Source organism: Amphiura filiformis, chromosome 2 (assembly GCF_039555335.1).
Source record: "Amphiura filiformis chromosome 2, Afil_fr2py, whole genome shotgun sequence".
NCBI lineage: Eukaryota > Metazoa > Echinodermata > Ophiuroidea > Amphilepidida > Amphiuridae > Amphiura > Amphiura filiformis.
This window is the reverse complement of record NC_092629.1, coordinates 76019989-76034241: the sequence shown is the minus strand read 5'-3', so window position 1 is coordinate 76034241 and position 14253 is coordinate 76019989. Positions and strand designations below refer to the sequence as shown.

Genomic DNA, 14253 nt, shown 5'->3' with positions numbered 1-14253 from the left:
GCATTCTGAATACGAAGAATGTCTTTCTGATATCAAATTATTTTCATTTTATGAAATTCACGATATAATACAAATTTTATGACAAATTAATAAAATTTGATATTTTTCACATTTTTGAGATATAACAGTCCTCGAAGTAAATTTGATAAAATTAATGATATATTCTTTAAGTGTATGTAGCTGGGAGGAAAAGTCAACGATCAATTGAAAATTTTGACCTTTCATATTGAAGATATGGATTTTTCCCCAAAAGACCTAATTTTTTTTTGTGTGTTTTGGGAAAAAATCCATATCTTCAATAATGAAAAGGTCAAAATTTTCAATTGATCGTCGGCTTTTCATCCCACCTACATACACTTCAAATATAAATCATCAGATTTATAAAGTTTACTTCGAGTACTGTTAAATATCAAAAATATCGATTTTTAATGATTTAAAAGGAAGGTTTTATTACAAACTCTAATGGTGACCCGCAGGTCAAATTGCTCGAATTGTACATTAAACACACCTAAACAGACACAATGCAATTTGCAGGCAGCAGCTTAATCAGCGCCAATATTGCAACATTGAAACAAACAACTATACAAACATCCAACCAAACCCAACCCCATCCCCCAGTAGGCAATGAGGACAAAGTGCCTTGCCCAAGGACACAACACGTTGGCACGAGCGGGGCTCGAACTCGCAACCTATGGATTATGAGTCGGGCGCCTTATCCACTCGGCCACACATGCTGATTTGCCATAAAATGTGTATTACATTGCGAATTTCAAATAATTAAATTATTTGATGTTCATATTCAGAATGCAATTCGATATGTCTGATGTGCTCTAATGTCCCACAATAAATACTGTCCAAACGTTCATACCCCATCCCTTAACAATATCCTGGGTTTTGTTCAGTGGTAGCTGGTCCAATAGTTCTATCTCTGGTTAATTCCCCACTGGCTAGCACCGGTTAATTCCCCACAAAAAAAAATACCAGTGTTTACAATGTTGACAACCCAACAGCATGTGCAACTGATTGTGAAGATTGGAACTTGCATATTTCTGTTATTATTGCAACATCTAGTGATTTTTGCCATGTGCTTTTGGCATCTCTAATTTAAATATTTGATAAATAGATTGGCCTCTAACTTTTAAGGGGGCTCGCAGGATCACTCAAAGTCGGAAATGTTAACCATTATTTTGTATTGTATCTTTAAAAGTAATGATGATAAGTACATGGATGAAAATTGAATATATGTGTTCTAAAGACACGCATCTAGAAAGTGTTTTCTTAAATTTTTATTTTTTTTCTTCGTTTTTAAAAATATGGGTCAAAAAGGTCAAAATTTGACTTTTTTTTCAATTTTGACCACAATTTGAGATAATTTAAGGTATATTTTCAAAACGAAGAAAAAATTCAAAACTTTGAGAAAATGCTTTCTTGATTTGTGTCTTTAGAACAAAGAGATGCAATTTTTGACAATTTTGATATTTAGGGTAAGTTGTTATGGCGGACCGAAAAAAATTGGCATGGAAAATCAATTTTGGTGCTTTTCTCAAAAAGTGTTCATTTTTGCAGAAATCTGCCGAGCTAGATAGATTCCTTGCATCATTTCCTTTCTGAAAATGTATACTTTTATGTACTTATTATCATTACTTTTAAAGATACAAAACAATGTCTAAAATTTACCACTTCGAGTGATCCTGCGTGCCACCTTAAAGACCAAATTAGTTTGAATATTAAGTTACTGATATTAATATGCATGGTTGAAGGAACTTTTTTCTATGGTGACATTTTATGCAGATTATGATTCTCTAATCAGAAATACAAAATCTGCTTTACTTTTGTTTTTCTTTACAAATTTGCATACAGCTTGTCTATGCTAAAATGCCAGCAAACGATAATGCCCCACAATATTATAGGATTGGAAAAAAAAAAAAAAAAATCAAATATAGTACCATTCAGGCAAAATTGAAAACTTGTTATAAGCAACTATTTTGGGCACATGTTTGCATTTTTATCTCAAAGCTACGGTTTTTCTTTTCCAAATACCAATACTTTTTACACGCCTCCCAAAATTAAGGGGTAGGGGACACATTTTAGTTGATTACCTAAATATGATGAAAATAGTTAGTTTAAATTTAATACTAGCATGTAGCTTATTAAATTGGGAACAAAATAAGGGCAAAATCATTCTTCTAGCATCTTCCAATCACAGTTTATGAATGTCAGAACCCAGAATTTTACCGTAAGTGGCCAATTTTCGGGAATCATTTGTCACAGGGACTCCAAGATTTTGGTTAAGATGATGAAAATATTAAACAAGATATATTTAAAGTGATTGTTGTAATGGAATAAACATACTATTGTCTAATAATTTAAATCATGAAATAAACAATATTTAATGGTTTAAAGCCATATTATAACATTTTCATTAGCATTTCTTTGCCATAAAATGTTAGGTATTACTGTCAGATATATCCCCTTTTATTTTTGAGCCGAACAACTATGGCAAAGCAAAGAAAATTGGAATTTACTACCAGCGCATATGTTGCCAATACGTACCACTCCTTCGGTCATGTTATGGTACGACCCTTTGTTGTGTAGATCTCGGTCGCCGCCGCATCATTCATAAAATGTGTTATGAACATCATGTATGCGTTCGATTAATAATTCCATCGTAATAATAAAACGCCGGTTCCATCGTTTTATTCAAAATCTTGGATTTTGACAAAACTACAGCACCTAGAGTTTTGATTTTTGCTGGGTATATTGGTTTAATAAAGTACAATATAATTGTGTAAGAAAATGAATTTTAATAAAAATTCCCTTTAAAAGGGAAAGCCAGCCTCAATGTAGAAGAGGTCTTGTAATTAGTTTTGGTCAATGTGAAAGGCATTTTTAGGATCACGGCTTACTACATCCATGTTACATGACAGTCCACCAAACCATCAACGGTGAGAAGATGTACACTGAAACTGCAGAAAACATTAACTCCTAATCTCCTGTCAACTCTTTAATTCATTATTGTTCATTATTATTAATTCATTATTGTTCTCTAAATTGTTCTGTTCTGGTTTTATTTGTCTTTTCAGCTTTTTACCCACGATATTTCAATTTTCAATTTTTAATACCATAACTTACGAACTCAATTTCTTCGCTTAGGAATGTCCGATTTTATTGGGGAAAACGGCGTTGTGGAGCAAAATAGCTCTTTATGTGAAAGCCTCCAAATTTATAAGCTGTCCAAAAGATGTCTGTTTTTGACATGATACGCCACATTTCTTAAAGACCCATTCAGTGATCCCAGTGCAAGAGTAAAAAAATTAAAATTGTTTATAAATTGCTTAAAAGAGAAGGATAGGCCTAAGTCATTCAAATTGTCATTTGGTATTTTTGATACTGTCAGTATCTAAAAATACAGAGTCGTGTAAGATGTCTTATTTTGTCTTAAATAGGCCTACACGGCTTTTGGCTGAACCATTCGCAGACTTAGCACATCTATGTAATAACAAAGGTACGGTACCAAAATTTTGATGATTTTTACGATCGTCCGGATGAGCAAATCACTGAATGGGCCTTTAATATTAATAATAGATAAGCTGCCTTTAAAAATATAAATTGCTTAAAAGAGAAGGATAGGCCTAAGTCATTCAAATTGTCATTTGGTATTTTTGAAATGCCAAATTTGGCAAAAATGAAGAAAACAGCAGTACTGACGAAGTTCAAGCCCCGCCATTCAAATACTTGTAGCTAATTTTAGATACTGTCAGTATCTAAAAATACAGATTCGTGTAAAATGTCTTATTTTGTCTTAAATAGGCCTACACGGCTTTTGGCTGAACCATTCGCAGACTTAGCACATCTATGTAATAACAAAGGTACGGTACCAAAATTTTGATGATTTTTACGATCGTCCGGATGAGCAAATCACTGAATGGGCCTTTAATATTAATAATAGATAAGCTGCCTTTAAAAATATTATTGACAATGTTGAGAGTAGGAATTACCTTGAAAAATGTCTCAAAAATACAACATGCCAGTTATATTCCGGTCTGAAACGATCAGACAATATTTTAAACATTAATAACATCATAAACCCAAATCGTGAAAAAATCACCCGGTAGATTTTGGCTATTTCTCCATTTACGATCCTGCCCAAAAGTGTCTGCTTTCGATATACCACGTCACAAATACTACACTGCACTGACTGCAGGTTTTAGTTAAAAGGGCATTTCGTGATCCACAGCATCATCCCCTAACTTTTCTCAAAAAAGTTGAGATTTTTATATCACTGGAAACCTCTGGCTACATAATGTTTATGTACAAAATATTTCTTGCAGATTAATTAGTTAGCAAAGTAATCGTGAAATTTGAATTTCGTTCTGGTATACCAGAACAAAATTGCAACACATTGTGTACACATAACCATGCATAACTCGTAAAGGCAAAATCGGAATCAACTGAAATTTTTAGAATAAGCTTTTTTGTGGATATCTACTGAAAAATGTCATAAAAAGAGGATGCTAGGATCACGAAATACTCCTTAAATTCGCCATATAACATAATATAAACTCACCTTACATGTACATTTTTTATTTTAAAATAATTTGATATTAATTAGCAATGTATAGTTTACTATATGATAGATGGTGGCAAGAACATTTATAAAGGACTGATTACTCACTGCAATCTTCACTCTTGTGTGTTTTGACTGTAAGTTTATGAATCAAATAAAAAAGATAGAAAGTAGCTTCACTTACGTTATGTGTCATTTTATTTATAACATAGAAGTTATTAAATTAATAAAGTAAGACAATTTATTTATCTATAAGTGCATGTCAAATGGGTACATTGTTCAATACTATAGGCCTACATGCATAAATTATGCCCATATTATAGCTAGGCCCTAAAAACTTTATTTTGCATCGGATTTTTCCCGTTGAAAAGGCAAAACTGATGTTCATGATAGCAACTATTTCATCAATAGCATTTTGAGTCATTTTTATCCATAAAACGACACAGGATAGGATAGATAATTACTTTGACATCAATATGGTCCATATGATGAAGATTTTGATTCTTAGATCTGTTATCAACATGATATCACCACATCTGTGATATCACGCTGTTCAGTGGTCAAGGACCCCGGTCAAAGACACTGAAATGACATACTTTTCTTCTGCTGACCATATGATGCTGTATATTAACTATTATTGTTACATTTTAGGCCTATACCTAAAACTTTTAAAGTCATATTAATTCAAACATAACTTTGGTAATACTCACTGTTTTGCTCGTTGAAACGGCAAAACATACTTACTTTTCCTAACAAATCGAATTAAAATATTAAAAAAAATTTAACCACAAAAAGTAAAAAAAAAAATCATTCCAATACCACTAAAATATAATCTCTTGAGTAAACTGACCCCAAACCTGAAACAGATCCAGCCCCGAATGGGCTGGCGAAAAATCAGCGGGGGCGTCCTCCTCAGCAAATGTTATAATATGGCTTTAATAGGTAAAAAAGCATATTTGATATCTACTGTGAAAACAAATTGTCACCAAAAAATGCCAATTTTCGGCAAAAATAGATGTAAAATAAATTTTTTTTTCCCTCAAAAAACAGATTCCAGGTTTTTCTAAATAATGAATCTACACAAGTGTTGACAAAGGCAACAGTGTTTGCTGAAATGTGCACAGTAAGTGCATTCGATCCTGATGAATTTGTTCAATCATGAGTCTACACATCATTTTATCCTAAATATATGATATATAATCATAAACTATATCACTGTTTTTTACACTAAATGCTTTGTACACAATTTTGGCCGCCAAGTGCAAAGATCTTAAAAACTTACATGGGTTTTCCATGTGCTTGATTCCAGAGGCGTAAGTTAATAACAGAAATAGCAATGCAGAAAAGAATGAACTCAAGCGAACTTTAATATAATAGAATATTGATCCACATGCACAAGACCACAAAGCTATGAAACTTGACATAGCTCATGATTCATCCTGGGGGGGTAGCTTTTTTCCTTAAAAACCTAAATTTTTGTGTCAGTTCCTGAGAACTGACACCTTCTAATACAGGTTTGACGATCATGTGACAAATCGAATCTGTGACGTCAATATTGATATCGATATCAATTTGAGGCTGTTCCAGTTAAATTACATACCTATTGGCATTGGCTGTTCCATTTAATTTACATACTCCCTCTGAAATAATGGCCCCAAAATAGCTGTTCCATTTAATTTACATACTCCCTCTGAAAAGGCTGTTCAATTTAATTTACATACTCCCTCTGGAATAGCTTTCCCCTAATCAAATTGCATATTGTGAACTTCAATCTATAAAATTGCATAGCTTTACTGTGAAAGAGATTTTTTAACATCTTTTTTACTTTTTTTTAAAATATTAAAAAAATTTCAGCGTTTTGAAAACCATGTATCGGTGGAGCAAGATGAAAAACATCCACAGTCCAAATTTGGTGGGAATCGGATCATGAGGGCCCGAGATATGGCTGCATGAATACCTAATTAGCCCCATTGAAGTCAGTGTAAATTGGCCTGGTTCCAAACAGTTATGAACCAGGCCAATTTACACTGATTTCAATGTATGGGCTAATTAGGTATTCATGCGACCATATCTCGGGCCCTCATGATCCAATTCCCACCAAATTTGGACTGTGGATGTTTTTCATCATGTTCTTCTGAAATATGGTCATGAAAATGCTGAAATGCAAAAAAGAAAATTTTAAGACGTCACACTTCAGTACTCTATTGATATCGATATCAATTAGGCTGTTCCAGTGAAATTACATACCCAATGGCTGTTCCATTGAATTTACATAGTCCCTCTGAAATGGCCCCAAAATAGCTGTTCCATTTAATTTACTTACTCTTCTGAAATGGCTGTTCCATTTAATTTACATACTCCCTCTGGAATAGCTTCACTGTGAATAAGAGAGATTTTTTAAACTTTTTATTATTATTTTTTACTCTTTTTTTAAAAGAAATTTTATTTATTTATTTATTTTTATTTTTCATTTTTTAATTTTTAATTTTTTTTTTTTTGGTTACTCATTTAATGGATGTTTAAGGTGGTACTACACCCCTAGCCAATTTTTTGCTTATTTTTGCGTTTTTCTCAAAAATTAGAGCGCATTGGTGACAAGTAAGGTATGTATATTATAGGGGCAAGGACTACAACTACTGCACTGAAAATTCAGCAACTCAAGGTAATTCAAGTAGTTATTGATTTATTGATCAAATATTGGTTTTCCCTCATTTTTGACTGTAACTCCATACTGTTGTCTGTGCTGAAATAAAATTTCCAGTGTAACAGTTGTAGTTGTCCTTGCCCCTATAATATACGTATCTTACTTGTCACCAATGCTCTATAATTTTTGAGAAAAATGCAAAAATAGGCACAAAATTGGGCAGGGATGTAGTACCCCCTTCATGTTGTAGTTACTAGTATTTCCAGATAAAGTATAAGATAAAGTATAAACATTTCAGTTGAAAACCCCTAAGGTTAACTTATAACAAATTAAATAAAAAGAAATGAATGCAAACCAGCCCTTCAATACAAATTCTGCAATACATGTATTTCCATTAAAAGTCTGCTCGTTATCTCACGCAATTGAATAATAATAACTGTGTCCGATAACTCCGATTGAACCAATTTTTTTCAGGAATATCTTGTTTCAGTCATGGGGGGGGCACTTATTTTTTGCATTGTTAAATAGTCACAGTTAGTGCACCCCAAAAAATGGTGTCCAGATATGTCCATACAGGTTTGTTCACCAATACCATGAAATGGCTACCGCCGGCAAATAAATTTCGTCAGAATTACTTCAAACTTTGTGTTTTAAAGGCATTTGCAGGTGGTTATTGATAGTATTTTTAATATCTATACTGCTCACTATGAAATAGCATCATAATTTAATTTTAGCGCACATTTTGATATTTTTAAGGCTCAATTCCTCCCATGCATGTATGTATAGTCACTTGATAGGTATAAGCTTAAGGGGACTCGATCTTTTGTGCATAATTATAGAAGAAGTCAAAGAGCCCTAGGAATAAAAACTGTAGTGTAATTCACGCCAGATACAATTTCTTTATACGACAGTATTGGATGGGCGGTTAATAATATCACATTTTGCTTGTTGTAAAGTCTCTGGGTGGGCGCTATAGGGGCATGGGAGTTTAATGGAACGAATACGGTAATTACAATTGCGTACGCAAATGGCTATTAGAATAAACTAGCTTGTCAGCATGGAATTTCGGATGTACGATGGCAAAAACCCTCATGTTTTGCAATATGGGATAGTAAGTGGCAGAAAGTTGAGAAATAATGTAGGTAGTTAGATGTCATCATCTCAAAATTTAATGCTCTACAATCAAGAAATTGAATATATAACAAAACAGTTTTTTATCATGCAAGATTCTCCAAATAGTTCACCAAAAACGGCCTTCTAAAATTTAATCGGTACTGCATTTGGTTTAGACTTCTCTGTAGTCCACTTGCCCATTGTACATACTCTGGCTATTACATTTAAGCATAAAACTCTAATTTGTATTAATTTGTGCACAATTGATAGATTTTCACATCTGATCTTTTCAGTCACTGTACTCTGTCTGTTTGTTAGCTTCCCAAATGGACTACTGACTTTGGATTGCGGTTAACATGCTAAACATGGATGAGATTGTCGGATATCTGGCTTACTAAAATTGGCCATGATGTAATGCATATCTGGCGTGTGATTGGTCGTCCAGATCTCGTTATGGTTTAAATTCTCCTGAGGCACATGCCATTACCATTAACTGCATCGTACACAACTATCTGTGGAATTTGTGGCGCTTTGTGTTGGCGCGAAAGTTAAACTCTCACTGAGTACATGTCATACTTTTTAGCGCGTCTTGTACTTCAATGCTTTGTGTTTGCAGTTAAATTGGATTGATAAGCAAGTATGATTGACAGTGTCTGTTAGGGATAAAGTCCCTGATCAAAGTCTTTCTTAAAAATCCAAAGCACATAGTCAACTTTTTTTTATTTCGGGCTTTCGCAATCAATAAACTGGTAGATTCTAAAATCAGAATTGTTTAGTATTGAAGTGAGCCATTATAATTATGCCATTAAGATATGTTGCATTCAATAATGTAAGCCTATTAAGTATACTTGACTTTTACTGTCACAAATTATATAAACTTTTTATAACCATTTAACAAGTATTTGGATGTAATAAACATCATTCATAACTTCATTAATAAACGCGATGCGTGCGATCCAATTACATTTAGTTATTTGTGAAAACGCGAACGCAAATCGAGGTCATTAATATCTCACAATTGACCGCGAAATGTGTACCCTATCAAAAAAAAATCATGCCAGTTTCACTATTTTACCGAGAATCCCGGTGGGAGCCTAGCAGGAGCCCACCAGGATCCCGAAAGTTCTTACCAGGGATCTAAAAAGTGTGGAGAACAAAAGAATTCACTGTGCAGGAAACCAGGAAAGTCCATACCTCATTATCTGAAGTGCGTAACAATGCACTCAAGGGTATCAAATATAACGGTGGACCGTTAGAAAAGCGTCAGTGGGTCATCTAAACAATAGGTATACACTGTTAGTAGGCCTTCTCTTTCATAGAGAACGGACGTGCATCTAAGCTGCTCCTGCATTCATGACAACTTAACTTCCTGTATTGATCAATCAAACGGACTATTGCTTTTTATTTGCTGTTTATCATATAGCTTCATCTTATTCTTATTCTGTGTTGTATTTAATATTCAACATCATGAGATACTGCTATGATTGCAAGCAAACAAAGGCCTCTACGGCACCTCGTAATGGGGATCTTATCATATGTAAGGAATGTAATGATATACGATTTCCTCCGGACGAAACCATCCTTCGTCAGTGCATTATTGGCGGTCACTTCGCCACTTCGTGTGAAGAATAAACAGACATCACAGCCTACCGCAATACCGCTTTCCCCGATACTGCCAATACCAGGAACGTCAAATGAAAGTACTACAGATGAGGTGCAGGTAACAGCAACCAAGATTAAATGCACAGAAACTTGCCAGAAAGTGGACACTGCCTCGGACAAATATAAACCAGTGGAGTGCTTGTTATGCCAGGAACAGTTTCACAAATCTTGTGTTGGAATTAAAACAAGTGCCAGACCCTCTGCATGGATTTGCTCATCTTGCAGAAGTATACCAAAGACACTCCAAACGTTGTCGCGTCAGTCCAAAGCACAGGCCAAGGATATATCGGAACTACGTAATGAAAACGCGACACTAACTGAACTTATGAATGAACAACGAGCGCAAATACCTGACCTACAAGACCAGCTACGGTGCAAAAATCAGCAACTCAAACAGCACGGTGAGAAAGTAACAACACAGAAGGACAATGTCGCGAAGCCCACCCTCATAATCGGTGACTCAATTATCAAGGACATAAACGAGAATGGCCTCGAGAACACGAAAAGTCGACTGTATGCCGGTGCAAAAGTTACTGACATAGCCAGCAAGTTGAAGAAACCAGAGGCCTACGAGGCTGTTATAATTCATGGTGGCACGAACAATTGTACGACCGATGAAGATGTTGAGCCTGCTAAAGAAGCCTTCAAGACCATGATCAAGTCTGTTCGCGAAAGCTCCAGAAACCACCATCTTCAGATCTACAATATGCCCGCGAACGGACAGTGATGGCAAGAACCAACCAAGGGTTGACAAAATGAACTCATTCTACAAAGAAATCGCGAAATCCACTGACAAATGCGAAATCATTGACAATGACATGAACTTTAAGCTACGCAATAATGAAGCGGAATAAAACGCGTTGAATGGAGGTAAACTACATCTATCAAAGGCTGGTACTAATAAATTGTTAAGGAACATACACGCGGTAAGGCATGTTATCAAGACGCGAACATCTTCGCCCGATCAACGGAAGACGGAACTCGAAAGCGAAACTTTAAAACACGCTCATTGAACTCTAGCTATGACAAGACCAACAACAATATGAACAAGAGAGGATGTTATTTCTGGGGAAAAGAACCACCAGCAGAGAGACTGTAAGCATGGTAAGGCAGTGAAATGTCATACTTGTGGAGTTATGGGTCATAAGCAGAGCAAATGTGGTAAGAAACAATAGGGATCTGGCAAGGAAGATATTGCCGTGTCTGGATTATCCAGAGAAGACTGTATGAGTGCTAAATTCAATATGGGGTTTCGATGTGATAATTATAATATGTACAATGTGCTTAATGATGAATGTCTTTCACCTTCACTTGATAATGACCATGTTGAGTTATATGTAATTGGAAGCAATTCTAAAACCAGTGTTAAACATGTTAAACATCAAGCGTGCAATAGGCCTACACGAGTTAATGAATCGGGGAAATCCCAAGGTCCCAAAAAGCGAGGCCAGGTAGAAGAGGTAAGAAGCGCACATGTAAACAAAATAATTCGACTATTAAAATTGCTTCCAACAACTTACGTGGTATCAAAAGTAAACGATACGAATTAAATCATTTTATTAATACCAATCAAGTTGAAATCGTAGGCTTAGTTGAAACATTTCTTAAAAACAATGAACAATTTAATGTTAAAGGATATAATTGGATCGGGAAAAATCGCTTTAATGATGTTAAGAAAAGTCAAGGGGGGATCGGTTTCCTCATAAAAGATAATGTAACGATACTTGATGATAATGTCTTTGACACCAAGATGGATAAGTATGAAAGATTATGGGTGAAAGTGCAATATACTGGGTCACCAGATTCGATCTTCTATATAGCTGTCGATACTTTCCTTGTGAAGGAACCGATCGCCCCCTTACTGATGAAATGTATGTATGTTTACTATCGGAACACTTAAGGATTCAACAAAATGATTCAAATGCAAATATTATCGTGTTGGGAGATTTTAATGGGAAAATCGGTATGAATCCTTTAAATGAGGATAAGACTGTTGATTACAATGGTCAAGGTCTAATTGATTTTTGTGATGCAACGGATCTGTCAATTCTTAACCTACATGATAAATGTACTGGTGTGTATACATGGGTCAGAAACCAACAAAAGAGTGTACTTGATTATGTTTGTGTATCACAAAGTGTTGTTGATAGACTTGATAATATGTTAATTGATGAGGAAGGAATATATCACTTAGGTAGTGACCATAACATGATTGTAACAACATTTAAACATGTGAATAACACGTTCTCAGAAAATAATTCTGAGTTGAAAAGTAATCCCAAAGATGATATGTACTGGAATATCAAGCCTAATCAAGATTGGGGACCGTTCAAAGAGGTCTTGAAAACAAGGTTCCATAATTGGGACCCTATTAATATGTCTGCCAATGAAGCTTGGTCTGAATGGAAACATGGTGTTTTATCAGCAGCAAAAGAAACAATTGGTTGTAAATACAAAGATAACAAATGTAAGGCATGGTTTGATGATGACATTTTGGAAGGAATAAATAGAAGAAAAAATGCATGTAAGACACATCGACTTTATTCAAAGAAAAAGATAACCCTGACTTTGATGGGCAGGTTTGTGATTCACTGTGGGAAGACTATCAAAAGAAGCGAATTGAATGTAAATCATTGATTAAACGTAAGATTATGCAAATGAGAGTAGATAGGTGTTCTGACATAATGAAAAAAGGTGGCCCACAGACTAGGGACTTTTGGCAACAATTGAAAGTGCCTAAACCAATTAATAAAGTTACATCAATAAAGATTCCAGGGACTGACCAAACCACTTCAGATAAGGAAGTTATGAAAACTTCAATTATGATGTACTATAATACCTTAGGTAAAATGAACCACAACCTTTGTTATGCTAATGAAGAGGATGACTCAACCACTCCTAATTATCTTGAGACCTGTGAGTTGAATGGGAAGGATGTCAATGTTATGATTGACAAGTTATCCTTCACTATTGAAGATGTTGTTGATTCAATTTCCCATTGTAAACTTAATAAAAGCCCTGGAATTGACAAGATTACTAATGAGCTTATCAAAAGCGGCGGAGATGCTTTAATGTCTTCCTTATTTAGTCTTTTCAAAAGACTAACAGAAGTTGAGTGTATTCCAGATGAATGGAATGAAGGCATTATAATACCAATCTTTAAGAAAGGCGATGTTAAAGATCTTGACAATTACAGGGGATAACCTTAACATCTTGTGTCTCAAAAGTATATAATAGGATTATCGCGCCAAACTGTGTCAAAGTTTATTGAAGATAACAATATTCTAACTGAAGTGCAAGGCAGTTTCCGTAAAGACAGGCGCCGAAGACCATATATTCAACCTTAAAAGTATTATTGCAACGCGACAAGCTGAAGGCAAGCAAACATTTATGGCTTTTCTTGACTTTAAGAAAGCCTTTGACACAGTTTGGCGAGAAGGTCTGTTTAAAGCTACGAAGAGTATTGGTATTGAGGGTAATCTTTTAAATATCATTATAAACATGTACAAAAATGTAAAAAGTAAAGTAATATTCCAAGATGTAGAAACTGATTTCTTTACTGTAGATGAAGGTGTGAAACAAGGCTGTGTCCTTTTCGCCAATTATCTTCTGCATTTACATTAATGAGCTTGCAAAAATGATCAAGGCCAAAAACTTAGGTGTAAGTATTTTTGGTACAAATATTGGCTGTTTGTTTTGGGCAGACGATGTAGTTCTGATTGGAAATAATGATAATGACCTTAACCTACTCCTTAACACAGCAAGCGAGTTTTCTAATAAATGCAAAATGTCGTTTAATTATACCAAATCGAATATTCTCATCACCGGGCAGCGTGTTAATGTAGATAGAAAATGGAAACTTTGTAATAGTTTCATCACAGAGGTCAACGAGTACAAATATTTAGGTGTTACCATTTCAAGGAACATGTCAGATCACTCTCATATCGAGGAAGTTGTTAAAAGAGGTAATCGATTAATTGGTTACATCAAATCAATAATTGATGACCAAGATGACTTTAATAGGGTCTATTATGGTGATCTCCTATGGAAATCAATTGGACTGTCATCAATCAATTACGCATGTGCAATATGGTTTTGTAAAGGTATTACAGTGATAGACAAGCTCGAAAATATTCAATATCACATGGCTCGAGCTATTCTCAAAGCACCAAGAAGCGTTGCTAAAGAGGCCCTATATGGTGATCTTGGATGGCAAACTATTGCCTCTATCCAAAATAATATTCGTGCCAAGTACTTTAAGAGGCTT

The 14253-nt window shown here is 34.8% G+C and overlaps 2 protein-coding genes across 3 annotated transcripts in view; one reads left to right on the top strand and one right to left on the bottom strand.

Moving 5' to 3' along the window:
* LOC140137100 (poly(A)-specific ribonuclease PNLDC1-like) overlaps positions 1–14253 on the top strand; it is a 182646-nt gene that overhangs the window by 112285 nt on the left and 56108 nt on the right. The gene's annotated exons all lie outside the window — the stretch shown is intronic.
* LOC140146627 (tyrosine-protein kinase SRK3-like) overlaps positions 1–14253 on the bottom strand; it is a 49843-nt gene that overhangs the window by 3119 nt on the left and 32471 nt on the right. Inside the window, exon 1 of one of the 2 annotated variants that reach the window (XM_072168497.1) lies at positions 6815–6923. The exons of the other annotated variant lie outside the window; for it this stretch is intronic. The gene's annotated coding sequence lies outside the window, so the exon portion shown is untranslated. Of the gene's footprint in view, positions 1–6814; positions 6924–14253 lie in introns of those variants that run through there. 2 annotated transcript variants of the gene reach the window in all.